We start from the raw sequence: 21,496 nt of genomic DNA, 5'->3' as shown, positions 1-21,496 counted from the left end.
GGGTGTGAAGGGCAGCTTGTGTAGCCATACCTATGCTAGCTGTACTCTAGCTAGCTCACTAAAAATAGCAGTGAGAATGCCACAGTGAGGACTTTAGCACAAGGTGCACAAGCCCTCCTGGCCCATCTGAGTACAGACTTGCTTGTGCAGCCAGCACTGAAGCCCACCCCAGGGAGTCTTCGCTTCTATTTTTAACAAGCTAGCTAGAGTACAGCTAGTGTGGGTACGTCTACAGAAGTTGCATATCACACCCCTGACTGCAATGCAGATGTACCACAAGATAGCGAAAGATTCGGGGGTATTAGAGCCCAAAGCACAAAGTGCTTGATCCCACTTCCATTGAAACAATGGAAAGACTCCCATTAAATTCAGAGGGGTAGCGTGTTAGTCTGTATCAGCAAAAACAACGAGGAGTCCTTGTGGCACCTTAGAGACTAACAAATTTATTTGGGCATAAGCTTTCGTGGCCCACAAAAGCTTATGCCCAAACAAATGTGTTCATCTCTAAGGTGCCACAAGGACTCCTCGTTGTTTTTCCATTAAATTCAGTGGGAGTTGGATCAGCGTGAAAGATTACAATGCATGATGGTCGGAGATACAGAACTCATTTTTAAAGGCAGAGGAAAGATGAAATTCCCCCTAAATACAGCCAAGAAAAGTCGCTGAAAGGACAGAATCTCCATTTGCAGTAATTATTCTTGCCATTCTTCATCTTCATCTGGCTGACATTTATTATTACTTATTATTAACAGAGCCCCTTCCCTGTAGCGCTAACATTTGAAAGTCATGAGGGTATAATGCAGAACACACACACATTTGTCATCAGACCATAGAACTGTAGGAATTCAATTAACAGAGAAATAACATTTGATCAGGAGTCAGTAATGGAACACTAAAAGAGCACCGCAGACTGGGGGCCATTGAACTCAGAATGTGACTCTCCTGGCCACATGACTCTCCTGGCAAGATGGTTGGCAACCAGGAGAGCTCCAGCCTGTATCCATTTACCAAGTCAGCTGGAGCCCAGAACTGAGCTATGTAAGCCAATGAAGACACAAACAGTGTGCCAAGTGAAGACCCGATCCATCACCTATTCAAGGCAGAGACAGTGGAGAATGATCGCCAGGGTATTCTCTGCATCTGTGGGGACCCTTCAAAATAATGGGCTTTATGGTTCAAGATGCTGATGATGGGTGTCAATATTACAATAGGTTTCAGAGTAGCAGCCATGTTAGTCGAAAGCTTATGCTCAAATAAATTTGTTAGTCTCTAAGGTGCCACAAGTACTCCTTTTTTTTTTGTGAATATTACAATACAATCTTACACCTTCAACCCCTTTCTTTATAGGCATTTGTGTGGCATTCATCACCATGTTATCTGAGTGCCTCACAAACATCAATGTATTACCTTCACCACACCCCGGTTGTTATCTTCATTCTACTGTTGGGGAAACTGAGACATGGATGAGTTAAATGACTTGCCCAAGATCACACAGGAAGTCTGTGGCAAAACCACAAACAGAATCACTCTCTTTTGACTCAGCCCTCAACTCCTTGTTGAGAAGTCCTATAGAATGGAGGAAATCAATTCTATAGAAATTAAATGGGGTTCCAAGGAAATTCCTCTAAAATCTTTTAGAATTTAACAGAGAATAATATTTTCTGTTATTTTTGTGTAACCATTTTATATAATTCAATAATAGGGATAGGATTTTCTATTGAATTCCATAGGATTTATTCACAATATTATTGTTTTATCACAGTGTCCCAGTTATTGATGATGTGTCCCAGTTATTGATGCAACACAGCCCCTCCCCCAAAACGCTTTCATTCTAATAAAGATCTTGCAATCTGAGAAGGACGATTAAAAAATCCCTTGAAAAACATTGCTCTGTGGGATGGGGCTTTTCAAAAGGTATCTAAGCAGGAATTGGTCAGCACTTAGCATTTGAACTGATTGGAATATTTTCAACTAAATGACATGTGATCTAAATATCCTGTTCTGTTAAAACCAAAACATTTCCCAAAGATGTATCAGATTTGAAAAAGTTTCTGTTGGGAAGATTTTTGAGATCTGGAGCTCTCTGGTCACTTCTGGAGAGAGAAGGAGAAAGGGAGAAGAGAGATGTGAATTGAAAACCTAAGGTTTTTTGATTCAAAAACAGCTGTTTCAACACAAATTCGCTTTGTGAAAATGTTCAAAAGGGTTTTGGTTTGGTTCCAGTGAGGAACAAAAACAAATTTAGAAACCTTGAAAGTTGTCACAAAACGGAATTGTTATTCTCTGGACAGCTTGGTGTAGCAGGATTGGTCCCAACATGGCTACACCTTGACCTGCTGTCAAACACAAAATCAAACACCTGTGTGTCAGATACATAAAGCTGTATGTGTGCCACTGTTGATCCATCTGCAATATATTACATCCTAATTTATTACTGAGGGTGATTTTCAAAGGGGATTCATTAGACAGACAGAATCCATTGCACAGTTAAGGAACTGTTTTTCTTCCCACCGCTCTAATTTTCTCTTCTTCTCGGGTTTCTGTTTCCCTTCATGCTATGGCAGGGATATTAAATGCTGGTGAGATAATATTTGGTCCAACACCAGTTAGTCTGTTCTGGGCAATTAATGTGGGTGGTGAGCAATTCTTGACCCAAGTTTTGCTGGTTGGGTAAACCATGAGATGTGGTTAATTATCTTCTACAGCCCATATCTGCTTAACAAGGGGTGGAATGTCTCATTTTTAGACCATAAATCTAAAAGTTCGGGCTTTGTCCTAAAGGAAACAAAAACACAATTGTCTCTAAAGGGAGTAACATTTTTCATGTTGCTGTCTATGGGCTGGATCACAGCCTGGCAAACTTGGTAATGTAGGGCCATTAAGATCCTTCGTGAGATTTCCCCACATCTTCACTGCAGGCAGGTGGGAATGGTGGAAGAGTAAGGGCCGCACACCAGGTACCTCCTCACTCCAAGCCACATATGGAGTGGGCAGAGAGGGGCAGGGAATGAGTGCAGTTGGCTATGCCTCCTTCCAGCTGGTCAAACAGCACAGCTAAACTGGCACACAGGCCGGGGTAGTAATCTGCTACTGGCCTGGATGAGTAGCAGATTACTATCCAAGCTCCCCATCCCTCTCTGCCCCACCCCAGATGAAGGGAGGAGTAGGGAAAGAAGAATGACTCAGAGGGTCAGTTCCTACTCTGGGCTTCTCCCTGGGCTCTGGTCCACCCCATTCTCTGGTAAAAGGTCAGTCTATACCCTCAATTTGCAGTATCAGCAATGACAGCAATTTTTGATCCTCTTTGTTTAGCTATTTTGTCTTTACAATGTATCCAGCCACACACAGAATGCGCAGAGAATTATATCTGCTTTTACAAATCCCTCCAAAAATCAAAGCCTTCTTACCAGGTTTGCCTTTATGCAGAAATATGATCAGCACAGGTCTTTCCCTAGGCTGGAAATGACTGACTAGTGAGTGAATACTTTAAGCATATTTATGAGTTGAGTCACACATCTCACAACCCCTACCCCAGGCTGACATACCCTTTTGCTTTTCTATAAAGAAGGCCACAAATTCGGCATCTTAGCCTCACAGGTTCTCAGAGCTTATGAAGAAATCCAGTGGCTGAATTATGAGCAATGTGGGTTTGAGGCTCCTCAGAGCTGGTTGTGACATGACCTTTTGAAACACTTTCCTCTCCCTTCCCCCTCCCTATCAAGCACTATTGCATTAAAGAAAATTTCTTTCAGTTTCAGCATAATAGAAAACGTACACTGTCTGGCCCCGAGTTGTTCCTGAGATTTTTTTGACAAACTTCTTTTTTGACATCTGGTAACGAGTTGCAGCTCCCTTCTGAAGAAGTCCCTCAGAGGTTAAAGGCTAATGATATCAAAAAGGAGGCTGCCTGGTTTATTGTAAGAGTGTTTGGGTTAGATCAAGCTCTTTGATATGAATAAAACTGCCTAGTCTGGGAAAGGAAATGACTTAAAAGTGATGTGGCAGTTCTTAGAGGGAGGCAGAGGGAGACACGTAGAGCGCGGCTGACTTGCATGTTGGATTTAATTGGTTTTGCTATTAATTTCTCAGATGGTGCAAAGAGAAGCAGTATTTCCTAATGGTTTTTACTGTACAGTTTTCTGAAGATGGGGGGAAATAAAATAGCTGTGTAGAAAGCAAGCCCTGCTAGATGAGCTGCTGTGATGAACTAAAGACCTAGAGTAAATAAAAAATCTTCTCTTTACTGCATCACTAAACAAGTTCTAGTAGAACCTGGCTGCTCATGACTATTGTGAATGATCCCCAGTCTGCTCTGGGTTGTGTGTGTGTCCTTTGAATACTTCCATTTGAGAGGCAGAGTTTGCTCCCAAATAGAAGAGGCAGGAGGATTGGCACCCTCAAACCATAAAGGATCTGCCAGAGGCAGGGGTCATCTGGTACTGGAGGCTCCTTGCCCACAGGCTGCCACCTTACCCCACCTTTACCCAAATTCATGGTACCCTTGGGACCTCCTCCTGGAGACATTAAAAAAAAAAAAACAGAGAGGAAAATTGTGTAAGGGCTTGTCTACACTTGGAAATCTATCTAAATAGCTATTCTGGAATAATGCCCCACGTGGATATTCCAGAATAAAAATGTCTTTTTCCAATTTAGCTTAATCCATTTATAGTGGATTCACTAGATAATTTCCAAACTAGTTTAATCCACTTCCAGTAAAGTTCACAAAGTACTTTAGGATCCTTCTCCATGAAAAGCTCTATCAACAGGTAAAATATTATTTTAATTACCTGCTAACTCTATACATTACTGGATAGTATCTCTGAAGAGCAACTGTGTACTGTGATAATTTTTCACATCAGACTTTCTGACAGAAGAGCCCATACCAAATACCATGTGATCCTGTAAACAGGTAATGGGTTTCAGGAGCTGAAAGTTGTGTATGTTATAAAATTGTTCACTGAGGCAGAGCCTGATTCTGATCTGATTTATATTGCTGTAAATCAGGACTAATTGCCTGTTTAGAACTGGCCAAAACATTGAATTTCTGGTTCATGGAAAATTTTGCTTTTTCTACATTTGGCTTCATCCAGATTGGAACAAATCCCAATTTTATCAAAATTTCACATGGACTGGAGATCCCCAAAATTTTTTTTTGGAAACAGCAACATATGCTGGTTCTGAAATGAAATCTGCTCCCTGGGAGCCAGACAGCTGATGAGTGAAATTAAAACTCTTGTCAGTGTCATGGAAGTTAACAGTAGCTGGAGAACTGACAATGTCAACTTCATTCGCCACTCCTGGGTCTCTCAGAGTCTGTGGCTCCAGGACAGCTCCACATGTGGACTGCCCTGGGGTAGGTACTTGAGGGCTTCCAGACTCCCAGACCTGCAGGAGTCTGGAGCCCCTGCAGTCCCTGGCTTGGGGAAGGCTACATGGAGAACCAGAGGCCCTGGGAGCCCAGCTCTATATAGCAAGAAGCTTGGAAGCCCTGAGAGCCTACCACAAACTGGCGGGCTTTGGAGCTGGGAGCCAATCATATGTTAGAGCTGGAACTACCAGGGCTTTCAGGCTCCTGAATCCATGTCAGTGAGACTGGAAGCCCTGCCACAGCTGACTGCCCCCAGAGGAACAGACCCTGGAACACTGGGCTCCCTGGCCCCTGGGATGCCTGCATGGTGTGGCTGCCCCAGAGCTATGGACCCTGGAAAGCTGGGATTCCTACGAACCCAGTAAGCTGACACGTTTCCCATGGAGCCCTGACTTTGGTTCACAAAAAGTTCGCTGAACCTCAGTGTGTATTGTTGTCCCTTTTTGGCCAAAGCAGTTAGCAAATAGTAGAGCCTTGCAGGGTTGTTTCTGTTAGGAGGAGTAATTGATGATACAAGTCAGGTCTATTCCTTGGTGCAAGCCTTTTTGTTTTCAGTGAATACACACAGAGTCCTCTATCCCTGAACACAGAAGAAACTAATAACAGGAGGCAGTTTCTTTGTTCAGAAATCCAAATCTCTCTCCGGTACTGTGCTCAAAAGAAGCTCTTCTGTCTCTTGGCTTCCTCCCATGGCCATGCTCACTGCTGCTTCTCTGGCTTCTTCTTCACTTTCTCTTCACTTTCTCTCTCAGACACACCCAGCTACAACCAATCAGTGCTCCAGCCCTTGCATTTGCAATCAGTCCTTAGGGAAACCTCTTGGCCCACATGATTTAGCTTTTGCTCCGGCCTTGCCCAATTGGCCAGTGCCTTGGGCAGCGATTTCTATTGTTTCCACTATCACTCAACAAGGGAGTATTAAACTGCTCCTTCCATGTAGCCTGAATAAATGATACTTAATACACACATTGGTTTTACCCAGGTCTGTGATTGATGGCAGCCATTAACACCTTCCAGCATAACACTCCATTTGAAATCAATGGAGTAAATCCAGTCTCTAGGCAATTAGAATCAGGCCCTGTGTTTATTTTTAAAATTAAAGTATTGCTCTATTGATCATTCTGGCCCCAGTCCAATTTGGGCTTAACTCTAAGCATGTGAGTAGTGCCTTTGACTTCAGTGGGACGATTCACAAGCTTAAAGATAAATGTGATTATAAGTGCTTTGCTGGATTGGGTCCTATAGCATTAACTAAATCATACACAAAAATCTGAGATGTAAAAATCCTTTTAAATGATCTCTGCCATTACAGGATTGTTCCTTATTGTATATTCTTGAGTGTTTTATCAATCTGGTTTTAAATGACTTAAGCAATGGGGCCTCAAGCATTTCCTTGGGGAAAGGATTGCAGAATCTAAGAGCTTGTCTACACTTGAAATGCTACTCAGTGTAAACACTCACTATAGTAATAAAAAGGGTTCTCCCACTGCTGTATTAATCTATCTCCCTGAGAGGTAGTAGCTAGATTGACAGAATTCTTCTGTTGACTAGCACCGTCTACACTGCGGGTTTAGGTTGACTAATCTACATCGCTCAGGGGTGTGGATTTTTCATACCCCTAAGCAATGTAGTTGGGTTGGCTTAACCCCGCGCATCCCTTTGCCTAGTTTCATCCAGTCACTTTTGATTTTATCAAGTTTACAACTCTGAACAATCATTGTCCCAGGTGCTTGACTTCAGATAACTGAGATGCTTATCATATTCCTAACAACTGCCTCTTACAGACAGACTTTAGTTATTTCAATCTTTTCTGGTAAATTAACAGCCTACTCCCCCTCGGCTCTTGAATCATTTTATTGCTCTTCTATGAAATCCTTTCAATTTGTTAATACATTGCTTGTAATGTGGTGGCTAGCACTGTATGCTAGGTGAGGTCATACCAGAGTCATAAGGATGGGTATGATCCCCTCTGGATCTATGATGTTAACGTAAGTCAAAGTTGGCTTCAAATGCCCGTGAACCCTCTCCCACTTTTACTTGTAGTGGACTGACTCCATCATGGTTTGTGGGAACCTCTCGACTTAATCAGGAGATTTGTCAATGGTACTGGGGTCATTCTCTTTATTGAATGGAAGAATGCCTCCAGTTGCAGGTTCCATGCCTCCCCTTGTGTGTTGAGATGTGTATGCAGTAGACTCAGCCATCTAAGTCAGGGTCAGGGTGAGGGAGATATGGAGACCAGAGGAACAAAAATAAATAAGGTGAGAAACTAGAGGAAAAGAGAAGAGGAAAAAGGACGGAGCTGGAAGACCAGAGCAGAAAAAGGAGATGAGAAATAGAAGGAAAGATGGAAGGATGTGTGTGTGTGTGTGTCTCTCTCTCTGTGCGTGAATAATTTTGACCTCTATGTGAGCTCCCCACCACAAAATCAAAAGCCCAGATGACTTCTGCAGGCAGTGATATATACCTATGGCATTGCCCCCCTCTGAAAAATGAATGAGACATGAAATCAGAATAAAATACACTAACTTTCCTCCCAAATCTATCCATAGTTCATAGCAATTAACATAACAAGATTGCTCCTCCACCTAATGGCTCCCCCAGGAGCAGCTGCTCTGGTGTCCTAGACTGGAAAGCTCCCATATGAAGTTTCCTGCAGGGGGCGCCAATGTTCCAGCCCTACTTCAGCAGCCACAGCAGAGCCTTGAGACTGAGGCTCCTTAAATGGGAGCTTATAGGCAGCTAAAGTGAACTACTCAAAAATTCTAATCTAGAGCCCTGATACAGTAAACACAGTAGTAGTGAGACAGTCATAGGGAGTAGCAAGGATGTTTTGCCTGGGGAACCCCATCCCTAGGCAGTGAAAGATGAGCCATCTGGGCTGGGTATAATATGGAAACGATCTACTCCTTTGATCTTTAGAAACTCTGTCTGGCAGAAGTTCCAATCACAGCACTGCAACTCCATTCCTTTGTACAGTATTTTGTAATCTCTACTGGAGTTCTAGCCATAATTGCACTTTTTCGGCTTAGAGGGTTTATATTCCACATACTGTTTAGTCTTGGCAGCTCTTTTGGGTCACATAGAGCTTATAAACATACAAGGTCAGAGGGAGCTGCTCGGTCTGGAACCAGGGGAGACTGAGGATCTGATCAGATCTGCAAGACCACGATCTTGGCCCACGCAGTTCCAGCTGGTCTTCCACAATGGACATGCTCTGCAGGCTACAGAGCACCCCACCTGGTGAGTTTCTCTTCCTGCAGAATTTAGAACCCCAGTGTGCCCCAGGAATGAACTACCATTCAGGGAGCTCTCCTAGGTTAAAACCCAAACATGACACCCAATAAGAGTAAATTAACCTGCCAAGCATTCCAAAAGTAGTCTAAGGAACCAGTGTCCCTTGTGAACAATAGAATAAATCAGATTTGCATTTCCTGTGCCAAGACCGGAGCTAGTAAAAAAGAGAGGTGGGTTGGGGGGGGGGGGGAGCCTGGATCATTCAATTAAAAGCTCATCTCCACATTATGAAGAGAGCTCCCTACATCAGGCCAAGTTTTTAGAAGAGTTGAAGGCCAGATTTTTCAGATGCTCAACACTCACACCTGGGACCAGATTCTCAAAGATGCTCAGCCCCCAGCAGCTCCATTGACACACTATGACCAGTGTTCAGTGCTTAGGTCCTGAACCTCAAAGGTATTCAGGCACATAGCTCTCACTGCAATCAATAGAAGTTAGACATCTAAATATCTTTGGGGATCTGGGCCCTATTGTGTTGAGTGCTATTGAAATTCTGGCCACTTATTTTGGTGCCTAAATGGAAGCTGAGGACTTTTGAAAATTTGGCCCTAATTGTGTGTGCTGAGCTAGTTTGAAAATTCTGGCCAGGAGGAAGAGGGGAGGCCTTTTCCACACTGTGTATCTGTGTTGTGATCATTTACATCAGCTTGCACTGCTGGTCCTGTCTGAGGGAGGGGAATGGGAAGGAGTTCTGATAGATTCACATGTTTTTGATCACTAAGGGAACCCTTTTCTTCAAGAGCACAGATTTTTGTCCATCTCATATTTATAACTGGGGGGCCTGAAAGGAGGAAGTGCGCCATTAAAAATAAAACCAAATGGAAGCGAAAAGCAGCTCAAAGTGTAATTTAAATGAGGACTGCCTTAACAGGGGAAATGTTTGTTATATCACTGTATGGAAAGTAGCTCTCTTTTTGCTTATTGCAAGTGACTGTGGGGATTTAAAGTTCCAGTTCTCAGCTCCAGACTTTGCCCAGTTAAATAAACAAATACATAAAACTTCCAGAAGCTATTAAACTAAATATATTTAGTTTCTCTCACATGCTAAGTATGTTCTTTCCCTTTACCCCATATCTACCCTCTTGTGTTCCACAGTGCCTTAGAAGAGACCAGCATATTTTCAGATGCTCTCACTTGGAGAGGCAATAGTGCATGATAACAGAACAGTGTTGTATTATTTTTTGAGACTCCATGGCTTTGCCTATCCATCTCTGTTTGTGAGGAATTATTTTCCCCTGCCTCTCTCATGCTATCTACTTCTGTTGTATCTGATAAGTGCCTGAAAAGAACCAGGACTCCTAAAGCCCTCTCCATCCACCTCTAAAAGTAAAAACAAGTTTCTCCTGAGCTTGCTTGCTTAATTTAATACTTTTCTACATTTTCTGGTCACAAGTTGTTAGTATTTGACTTATGTTTCACTATATTATTTCTTGTTATTAGTCTTATGCCTATGTACACGTTATTGTGGATAGGAGCCCCAGCTGACCAGACCCAGCTGGTATTCTTTTGCCAGGCCTATTAAGCAATTTGCCACCAACCCTAACTTCAGCCTACAAAACAAAATTACTGGCTCCTTTAATGTGAATGAACAACACAATCTCAGTTGATCTGATTCCAGATAACCAGGGTCTGTGTGTCCCTGACAACCAGAACTAGCCCTGTTTCAGGGTCTGCTTCTGCTGGTTTTACAGAAAACAGTGTTTTCTCCTGTTTTTTGTAAACCCTGGTAGAGTGGCCCCTTGACAGGGCTACAAAGCAGCTGAGCTTGTGGAACTGGCAGCAGGCTGAGCGTGCACTTGTGCAACTCCGAGACTACTCCCAGCTGTAGCTAGCTCTAGAAGTTGCCACCTGTACTCCGGGAATCCCTGCACTGAGCTCCCCCTCACATAAAGATGTATCTATGTGGAGACCAAGGGCCGCAGTCTGTGCTGTGCCTAGCAGGATGCACTGCTCCCGAGGCATTGCTGCGGGAGGGGAGGAGTGGTTTTGTGCCATCTATGCTCTGCCTGAATTCTGGACGAGTCCAGAGATCAATGCAGATCCTTGAATTAAGTTTATGCTGTGATAACCCAGGGGCTGCTCTAATTTTACACTGCCGGTAACAGCTCCCTGTGGAATTGTCCTGTAGCCCAGGACAGATGCAGAGTACAGCACTCTAGCCACTGCCCCTCCAACATGATGTTACTCCTTCCTGCCTTTGGGCCCCTACACATCAAAGGCTGTGGGGTAAGGCCACTGTGCTGGTTTCCAGACGCCTGGGGAACCCTTCCTTGCAGCAGGGGAATTACTGATGTGTGGCGGGGGAGGGGAGAAATCTGTCTGTTTCAACCAATTTACGTGGCAAGAACGACCCAGACTCAGGGCCTGAGACTGGGTGCTCCTGCGAGTTCCAAGAGTGCAGGCAGCTCAGGCTGCTCCACAATCAGATGCAGTTGGCTACTGATCCAGACTTGGGGAGAGGGTCCCTTTTGCTGCTCATTTCCCACTCCTCCTAGGTGAACACTGGATTGTGGGTGGAGGCGCTGGCCACCAGGTAGCCCACTGGAATATAGTGTCGTGCTCTAGTCCTGTGAGAAGGACAGGAAGCTCTTCCTGAGCTTTAAAAGTTTTATGGGGCAGAAAGAAAGCTCCGAGGCTTCACAGTGATCAGCTGCCCTGACCACCCTTTTAAAATACAAGTGTATCCTCCTGCAAGCTCAACTCTGAGGGGTGGCTGCCATATGGCTGAGGTGATGCTGAAGACCAGTGGCACTGCATCATGTCTGTTCTCTATAGCAACCCTGCTGTGACTGAGGGCAAGTAGTGGCCATTGAGTTGCACCCTACAATAAAGACAGCAGGGAGAGCTTAAGGAGACCTCATGAAGGTCCAGGAACCCCGGTCCAAGGACATTTTACAGCAGCAGGGCCGTGTTTTGCCATATTCAGCTGGCATGCAGGCTCATGTGGTAACTCTAACTGTTGTGCTCGGCAGTAACTGAGAAGCCTTGTGATTGTTCTGAATTCCCCAGAAGTCCTTTCCAGATAAAATGAGCCCATAATAGGGACAAATAAATTCAACACTGAAATTATGTTAAAACAGAAGTTTTATATAAATGTTACAAATCTACCCTAAAATCAGCTGACATCTGGCTCTGGCCCTTTCTTATTTTTATTTTCCCTTGAACTGTTGTTCCAAGGAAAGCATCTGAATCGCAGTTCTAGGAATAGTTCTTAAGACCTTGGGATGGAGGGAGTTCCAACAACCTGGCAAGTAAACTGTCTTTAAAATACTGACAAGACCTATGAGTTTAGGGACTATGGCCCAAATCCTCAAAGGGATTTAGGCTCCTAGGTCCCACTGATTTCAATGGATTCTAGAAGCCTAAATACCCTTGAGGATCTAGGCTTAAAGTCCAGTATATAAAGCTAGAGAAGGATTTCCCAACCTCACAGGGGTGCTGTGAAGAGAAATACATTACAGATGGAGAGACACGCAGTTACTGCAGTAACAGGGGCCATACATGGTTTAACCAGATAGAAAGTGTGAAAAATCAGAACAGTGGTGGGGGATAATAGGCACCTATATAAGAAAAAGACCTGAATATCAGGACTGTCCCTATAAAATTGGGGCATCTGGTCACCCTAGCCATACAGGTAGGTAGGTAGGGAGACAGCCAGACAGGACTAAGGAAAGTCACTGGAGAACGAATCAGGAGTTGAGCAATAGAGTCCCTATGAATGGCCTACATTTTCAAAATTGTGTCCAATGATTTTGCAAGTTTAGGTGCCCCACCTTGAGACACCTTAAAAAGGGGAGCAGCCCTTTCTAAAAATCAGGTGGTTCATGTTAAAATAAGATGTCTTATATCAGGCACCCAATATCACCAGTCATTTCTAAAAATTTACACCAGGAGTTTTCTCCTCCAATACAAATAATGGACAAGAGATTGGCCATATGAGATCAGACCAATGGTTGGTTCATCTATCCCAGGATCCAGTCTTCTGTCATTGGCCAGTGCCAAATGCTTCAAAGGGAATGAACAAAATGGGGCAATTATCGAATGATCCATCCCTTGTCATCAGGTCCCAGCTTCTGACAGTTGGAGGTTTTCGGACACCCAGAGCATAGTGAGTGGCATGCTTGACCGTCTTGGACCTATCCTCCATGTAATCAATATGCTTTACTCTTAGGTCCCAAGAGCATATTTATTTAATACACACAAATTTAAGATGCACAGATCTGCAGGGGGGAGCCAGAAGCAGAAGTGGCTGTAGTACATATGGGATCGGAGGGAAGCTTGCAGAAGGTGGGCTCCTAAAGCTCATTGCAGCTGTCTACCCCTGTTCTGTGCATCCCTCCACTCCTTGCATGGCAGAAAACAGTCTCCGACAGAACAGATGTAGAAAAAATGAATCCCTATCCCATTACTGCCAACACCAAACACTTGAATAATCCCACCCCCCAAAAATCATGAGATTTTAAAAAAAATTGTTTAAAATTTGGCTTCTGGTTTTTGAGCTTTTAAGATTCACATTTTCAAGCTCTTCTGGGCAACTATGAAGGCTAGAATCTTACTTTTTAAAAATCTGAAACCTGAGATTCTCACATAATCATGATTCCAGCATCTGAGACTTTAAGAAAAGCACCAAATATTGTGAGACTTAAAAGTCTTTTGAACTTTTGAAGTTAACTCTAGGAGTTGATTTATTTATTACCTTCCCCTTCTCATAAAACTTTCTTACCTTCCTTCCATCACCTGTGTGCCTGCCTCTGCCCTTCCATAGAGTGAAGGCTGGTCCACATTGGAAATGTTGCACTGGCACCACTAAACCAATCTGAACTCCATCTGGGTACACTGTTGCATATGTGACTATACATACTCTTCTGCCAGTTTAAATCGCTCTTAAAGTGGTTTAGCTTGAGTCGGTAGTTAACCACATTAAGATGAACAGATATAGGACTTATCTATACAATACTTGGTTTTAAATCAGTTTATTTAATCTGGTCCAAACCATTATCTGGATACACTTACATTGGTTTAGAACAGACTAGTATTGACATAACTTAAATTGGTAAGTTGCCGACTTTTGTTAAATTAGTGTAGTTGTTGTGTAAAGAGTATAGACCAGCCTTTAAGTGAGAGTGAACCACTTTCAGGTGTTTGCACCTGTTAGTCAATTTAAAACAGATCTAGTTACACTGGTACAATTTTTCTAATTTGGACATGGTGAAAAATTATGAACATTCACTTACATAGGGTTATCGTGGATAGAAAATTAAACTACAGAGCTAAGCTAAAATGCATACTTCCTTGAGAGGAGGTCCGCAAATGGTATGTGGCTCTACTGATCAATTGGGTAAATGCAGCTGATCATGAAGCTGGAAGGCTTATCATTTGTCTTAAACTATGCGACATTTGGCAAGAAATTATGCAACAAAGTCTCAAACTGAAACTGCAAAATTCAACCTAAAAATGTGTGCTATTATATTGCATAGGAAAAACTTGAAGTTCTTCTTTCAACAAAAGGGGCATAGATAAAAAATGCAGTGGAAACATCAAATAGTTTTGTTTCCATGGCCACACAACAAACCAGCAGAATTTCAGATGGTTTTCAGTTTCTATGAAAAGATGGAAAGGTCTAGGAATATACAAGCAAGGGTGTACGTGCACCACACTGCCCTCTGCTGAATGGAATCAGATTTGTTCAAATGTAAGCTGTCCACTGGATTGCCACATACAAATAGACTATAAATCTTACTATCATCTAACAAAGAGTCCACGTTAGCTCAAATAATGAGGAGTCCTTGTGGCACCTTAGAGACTAACAAATTTCTTTGGGCATAAGCTTTCATGGGTTAGAACCCACTCCATCAGATGCATGGAGTGAAAATACAGGAGCAAGTATAAATACATGAAAGGTCAGGGGTTGCTTTACCAAATGTGAGGTCAGTCTAACGAGATAAATCAATTAACAGCAGGATACCAAGGGAGGAAAAATAACTTTTGAAGTGGTAAGAGAGTGGCCTATTACAAACAGTAGCTCAAATGGCTAAAACCATTTGTGACCTTATGCCCTATATTCTTCATAGAGATATGCTTATGATATGAATATGGCATAACTAAGATACGTTTTATGCCAGATGCGTCATGTGAGGTATCATTGGAAAGGTTATGATTTACTGAATATAATTATCCTATTTGTATGTATGTATTGTTTCTTTATCTGAAGTTAGAAATATGGACTATGTATCAATTACAAAAGTGCTTGCATCTGGGAAACAACCACCAGACAGTAGGCAATCAGCCTGAATGGGCCATTAGGGAGGACAATAGGACTTTGAAGATGCTAATCACCAACCTTCCTGGGATGCTGCTTTGACACTGCAGGGTCATGTGATCATGTCACCTGATACTGGATTCCATCTTGGTCTGCTAGGATTTTGTCATTAGGATGTGGTGGGGATCAAACTGGGAAACAAAGGATTCCCACATTATGTAAATCCTATTTAAGGCTGGGGAGTGAAATAATCAAGGTCAGTTCTTCCCTTCCTGGGCTCCCCGCCTAAGATGACTGCTGTAAACACCTAAGGCTGAACTGGGAAAGAAAGGGACTGGACCTAGGTGTCTGACCTGTGAAGAAGATGCTTAAAACAACAATTAGGGTGAGAAATTATTATTTGTAGCCAGTATTCTTTAGTGTATTAAGACTAGTTTGCATGTTTGTTTTATTTGCTCAATAATCTGCTTTGGTCTGTTTGCTATCCTTTATAATTACATAAAATCAACCTTTTGCAGTTAATAAACTTGTTTTTTGTTTATTCTATAACCAGTTTGTGTGATTCATAACTGGGGTTTGGGGGGGAGGGCGGGCATATCTTCCTCCATGTTGAGGGAGGGAGCGAATTTCATGAGCTTACGCTGTATAGATTTCTGTTCAGCTCCAGACAATTTAATTTTGGCCTTACACTCCAAAGGGGCTGTGTGCCTGAGTGCTGGGCAATCCCCAAGTTGAGTCTTCTCACACAGCTGAGCTCAGTGTCTGTATACTTTTGCAGCTGGGTGTGGCTCTACCTGTGTGTGTGCGCTAGAGAAGGCTTGAGGATCTGGCACAGCAAGGACAGACTTGAGATAGCCCAGCCTAGTGAACAGCAGTTGGGGGAGTCAGTGGAACCCCAGTATATCAGGTGGCACCCTGAAAAAGGGGGTGATCCACCACACCATTCGATAGTGACGGCTGTATGAATACAACCACAGATTCATTTCGGCTATTACATTTTCACTCGTTTCTCGCCCTAACAATCTACCATACCATAGACATACTATAGACCACCGGACCAGGGGGATGAGGTGGATGAGGCTTTCTTCCGGCAACTCACGGAAGCTACTAGATCGCATGCCCTGATTCTCATGGGTGACTTTAATTTTCCTGATATCTGCTGGGAGAGCAATACAGCGGTGCATAGACAATCCAGGAAGTTTTTGGAAAGCGTAGGGGACAATTTCCTGGTGCAAGTGCTAGGGGAGCCAACTAGGGGGAGCGCTTTTCTTGACCTGCTGCTCACAAACCGGGTAGAATTAGTGGGGGAAGCAAAAGTGGATGGGAATCTGGGAGGCAGTGACCATGAGTTGGTTGAGTTCAGGATCCTGACGCAGGGAAGAAAGGTAAGCAGCAGGATACGGACCCTGGACTTCAGGAAAGCAGACTTTGACTCCCTCAGGGAACAGATGGCCAGGATCCCCTGGGGACTAACATGAAAGGGAAGGGAGTCCAGGAGAGCTGGCTGTATTTCAAGGAATCCCTGTTGAGGTTACAGGGACAAACCATCCCGATGAGTCGAAAGAATAGTAAATATGGCAGGCGACCAGCTTGGCTTAATGGTGAAATCCTAGCGGATCTTAAACATAAAAAAGAAGCTTACAAGAAGTGGAAGGTTGGACATATGACCAGGGAAGAGTATAAAAATATTGCTCGGGCATGTAGGAAAGATATCAGGAGGGCCAAATCGCACCTGGAGCTGCAGCTAGCAAGAGATGTCAAGAGTAACAAGAAGGGTTTCTTCAGGTATGTTGGCAACAAGAAGAAAGCCAAGGAAAGTGTGGGCCCCTTACTGAATGAGGGAGGCAAGCTAGTGACAGAGGATGTGGAAAAAGCTAATGTACTCAATGCTTTTTTTGCCTCTGTTTTCACTAACAAGGTCAGCTCCCAGACTGCTGTGCTGGGCATCACAAAATGGGGAAGAGATGGCCAGCCCTCTGTAGAGATAGAGGTGGTTAGGGACTATTTAGAAAAGCTGGACGTGCACAAGTCCATGGGCCCGGACGAATTGCATCCGAGAGTGCTGAGGGAATTGGCGGCTGTGATTGCAGAGCCCTTGGCCATTATCTTTGAAAACTCGTGGCGAACGGGGGAAGTCCCGGATGACTGGAAAAAGGCTAATGTAGTGCCCATCTTTAAAAAAGGGAAGAAGGAGGATCCTGGGAACTACAGGCCGGTCAGCCTCACCTCAGTCCCTGGAAAAATCATGGAGCAGGTCCTCAAAGAATCAATCCTGAAGCACTTAGAGGAGAGGAAAGTGATCAGGAACAGTCAGCATGGATTCACCAAGGGAAGGTCATGCCTGACTAATCTAATCGCCTTTTATGATGAGATTACTGGTTCTGTGGATGAAGGGAAAGCAGTGGATGTATTGTTTCTTGACTTTAGCAAAGCTTTTGACACGGTCTCCCACAGCATTCTTGTCAGCAAGTTAAGGAAGTATGGGCTGGATGAATGCACTATAAGGTGGGTAGAAAGCTGGCTAGATTGTCGGGCTCAACGGGTAGTGATCAATGGCTCCATGTCTAGTTGGCAGCCGGTGTCAAGTGGAGTGCCCCAGGGGTCGGTCCTGGGGCCCGTTTTGTTCAATATCTTCATAAATGATCTGGAGGATGGTGTGGATTGCACTCTCAGCAAATTTGCGGATGATACTAAACTGGGAGGAGTGGTAGATACGCTGGAGGGGAGGGATAGGATACAGAAGGACCTAGACAAATTGGAAGATTGGGCCAAAAGAAATCTAATGAGGTTCAATAAGGATAAGTGCAGGGTCCTGCACTTAGGATGGAAGAATCCAATGCACCGCTACAGACTAGGGACCGAATGGCTCGGCAGCAGTTCTGCGGAAAAGGACCTAGGGGTGACAGTGGACGAGAAGCTGGATATGAGTCAGCAGTGTGCCCTTGTTGCCAAGAAGGCCAATGGCATTTTGGGATGTATAAGTAGGGGCATAGCGAGCAGATCGAGGGACGTGATCGTTCCCCTCTATTCGACATTGGTGAGGCCTCATCTGGAGTACTGTGTCCAGTTTTGGGCCCCACACTACAAGAAGGATGTGGATAAATTGGAAAGAGTACAGCGAAGGGCAACAAAAATGATTAGGGGTCTAGAGCACATGACTTATGAGGAGAGGCTGAGGGAGCTGGGATTGTTTAGTCTGCAGAAGAGAAGAATGAGGGGGGATTTGATAGCTGCTTTCAACTACCTGAAAGGGGGTTTCAAAGAGGATGGCTCTAGACTGTTCTCAATGGTAGCAGATGACAGAACGAGGAGTAATGGTCTCAAGTTGCAATGGGGGAGGTTTAGATTGGATATTAGGAAAAACTTTTTCACTAAGAGGGTGGTGAAACACTGGAATGCGTTACCTAGGGAGGTGGTAGAATCTCCTTCCTTAGAGGTTTTTAAGGTCAGGCTTGACAAAGCCCTGGCTAGGATGATTTAACTGGGACTTGGTCCTGCTTTGAGCAGGGGGTTGGACTAGATGACCTTCTGGGGTCCCTTCCAACCCTGATATTCTATGATTCTATGATTCTATGACATTGATAGAAAAAAACAGGCAGGAAGTATAGGAAACAATGAAACAATTTGCTTTCATAAAATGAAACAGACCATTGCTGACAGCTGCCCCAAATAATATGCAGCTATTGCAACTGCTGTTATTAAGGCAAGAATCCTGTCTATCTAACATCAATCGACTTTACTAAGAGGAGAAAGCCTGTCTAGCTAACATATCCTTAGGGCAAAAGATACTGCAGAGACCAGAAAACATGGTCATTTATAAAGTTTTTGCAAATGGATAGGGCTGATCTGCTGTGGGGACACACTGGACCTTTACCTCTCTCATGGACTGTAAATTAATCCATTGCACAAATTACTTACTGATGTGCTGTCATCCAAGTGCACAAGTCCATAGCATGGGCAGTGACCATCTGTGTACACTGCATCTTGGCCAGAATTGCCAGCTGTTCAATACTCTCCAGTGACTAAGGGTGAAGTCTGACCCTGTGCAGCAGGGTGGGCAAGAAACAGAACCTCTTCCTGCCTAAACCCTAGAATAGCAGCAAGACAGGCTCTCTCCATAGTCTTCAAGAGATTGGCCAGCACGTCATCATCCAAGGGAGTGTGATCTTCTGGCTAGGAGATGTATGCAGTCCCTGTTGGCTAATGTTTTTGCTGGAGCCGGCAGCAAATGCTAGCTGGTGTAGGTTGTGCTCTGACTCTGAGCAGTTATAAGCAATGTCCAGCATTGTGCTCTGGTAACCTGCTACTCAACATTGTGAAAGAGCAGATGTGCAAGATAAGCAGCCAACACCACTACCTTCCCCTGCTGGCCTTGATAAAGCTTTCACACAGGCCAGATTTTCCCAAAGCTTTTATTTTTTAAGTAAATGAAGTAGTTAGCCATACTGCTTGGAAGCTCCTATCCAAACCAATGCAACGGTAATCTTGGTTCTACATCCAGGATGACTAAAACAATAGCAACTAAAGTGGTGTGAATTTCCCTCATCTATTTCAGTTGTCAGGGATGGTGATCCTCTGCATCCATGGATAAAATTGAGGGATCAAATTAATATTAACATTTGAATTTCATTCTTTTCATTCAGTCATGTATTTGGAAGGCCAGTTTTGTGTCTAAGGAAAGAAGCATGTATCCCAAACCCTCTGCCCATTTGTACCTCACATTTTCTCCCTGTAAAGGTACTTACACACTGTGATCAAACACCTCTCAATCTTCTTTTTGATAAGCTGAACACGTTGAGCTATTTCAGTCTCTCACTGTAGACATTTTCTCTAAGGAGCCTTCAATCATTTTTGTGGCTCCTTTCTGCATCCTCTCCAGTTTTTCAACATCCTTTTAAAAATGTGGACACCAGAATATGGTATGCAGTATTCCAGTATCTATCTCACCAATCCATATACAGTGATAAAATCATCTCCCTACTCTACTCACTGTTGGCCTGTTTAGACATCCAAAGACCACGCTAGCTCTTTTTGCTACAGCATCCCACTGGGAGCTCATGTTGAGTTGCGTGTCCACCATGACCCCTAAATCCTTTTCTGTTACTGCTTTCCAGGATATAGTCACCCATTCTCTGGGGGGGGGGGGGGTGGCTTGCATTTCTTGTTTTGAGTATCAACTTTGCACTTGGATGTACTAAATTTTTTAAAAAGAGGCCCAGCATACTAAGTGATCCAGATTGCTCTTTATGACTGCCCTGTCATCATCATTATTTGCCACTCTGTCTATTCTTGTGTCATCCACAAATTTTATCAGTAGTGATTCTATATGTACTTCCAGATCATTGATGAAAACATTGGATAATGTCAGGGCTAGTACTAATCCCACTAAACCCACTAAACCCACTAGAAACACTCCTGTTCAATGACGATTCCCCTTTTGACAGCTACTTTTTGAGGTCTGTTAGTTAAGCATTTCTTAAACTATTTAACATGTGCTCTATTGATATTGTATTGCACTAATTTTTAATCAGAATGTTGTGTGGTACTAAACGCCTTACAAAAGTCTACATGTATAATATCTGCGAATTTACCTTTATTGACCAAACTTACAATTAATCAAAGAATGAAATCAGGTTTGTTTGATAAGACTTATTTTCCACAAAATCACATTGACTAGCATTAATAATAATCCTAACACTTAATTCTTTATAACCTGAATCCTGTATCAGATTTTCCATTATTTTGCCCAGGACTAATGCCATGCTAACTGGCCTATTATTACCTGGGTCATTCCACTTGCCCTTTTTGAATATTGGCACAACATCAGCACTCTTCCAGTCTCCTGGAATTTCCCAATATTCCAACATTTATTAATTATTATCATCAGCAGGCCAGAGATCTTCTCAACCAATTTTGTTAGGACCCTAGGGTATAAGTCAGTGGTGGGCAACCTCCAGCCCGCAGGCCGCATGAAGCCCTTCAGGGTAATCCGCTGGTGGCCGTGAGACAGTGTTTACATTGACCGTCTGCAGGCACGGCTACCGCAGCTCCCAAAGGCCACAGTTTGCCGTTCCCAGCCAATGGCAGCTGCGGGAAGCCGCGCGGGCTATCTAATAAACTTTTCTTAAAGAATTCCCAATTCTAATTAATATTTTTCTGTATACATTTTTTGTCCCACTCAGTATGCTTATAATTTCACTCAGTGTTGGGAAATTAGCCCTTTTGAATTACTAATATATAAATTACTGCAGTGGTTCTCAATCAGCGGCCCTTGGGCTGCATGCAGCCCAGTTAGCACACAGCTGCAGCCCACCTGTGTGCTAAAGGCCATCCAGCCCCCACAATGGGATTGGGGTTCCCAACAGCCTGGTCGCCTGGCGCAATGAAGTATGCGTTTCTAGCTGCCTAGTGTGGTGGGGTCTGGGCTGCCCTGCTGCCCAGCCCGGTGGGGTCAGGGTCCAGGGTCCGACTTCCACCCAGCCCAGCCCAGCGGGGTCGGGGTCCAAGGTCAGGATTGCTGGCCAGCTGGGGTATGAGTTCGGGGCTGCCAGCTGGCCCCGCTGGGCTAGGGT

This window comes from Dermochelys coriacea, chromosome 2, assembly GCF_009764565.3.
Source record: "Dermochelys coriacea isolate rDerCor1 chromosome 2, rDerCor1.pri.v4, whole genome shotgun sequence".
Lineage (NCBI taxonomy): Eukaryota > Metazoa > Chordata > Testudines > Dermochelyidae > Dermochelys > Dermochelys coriacea.
The sequence above is the reverse complement of the archived record's forward strand: the minus strand, read 5'-3'. Positions refer to the sequence as shown.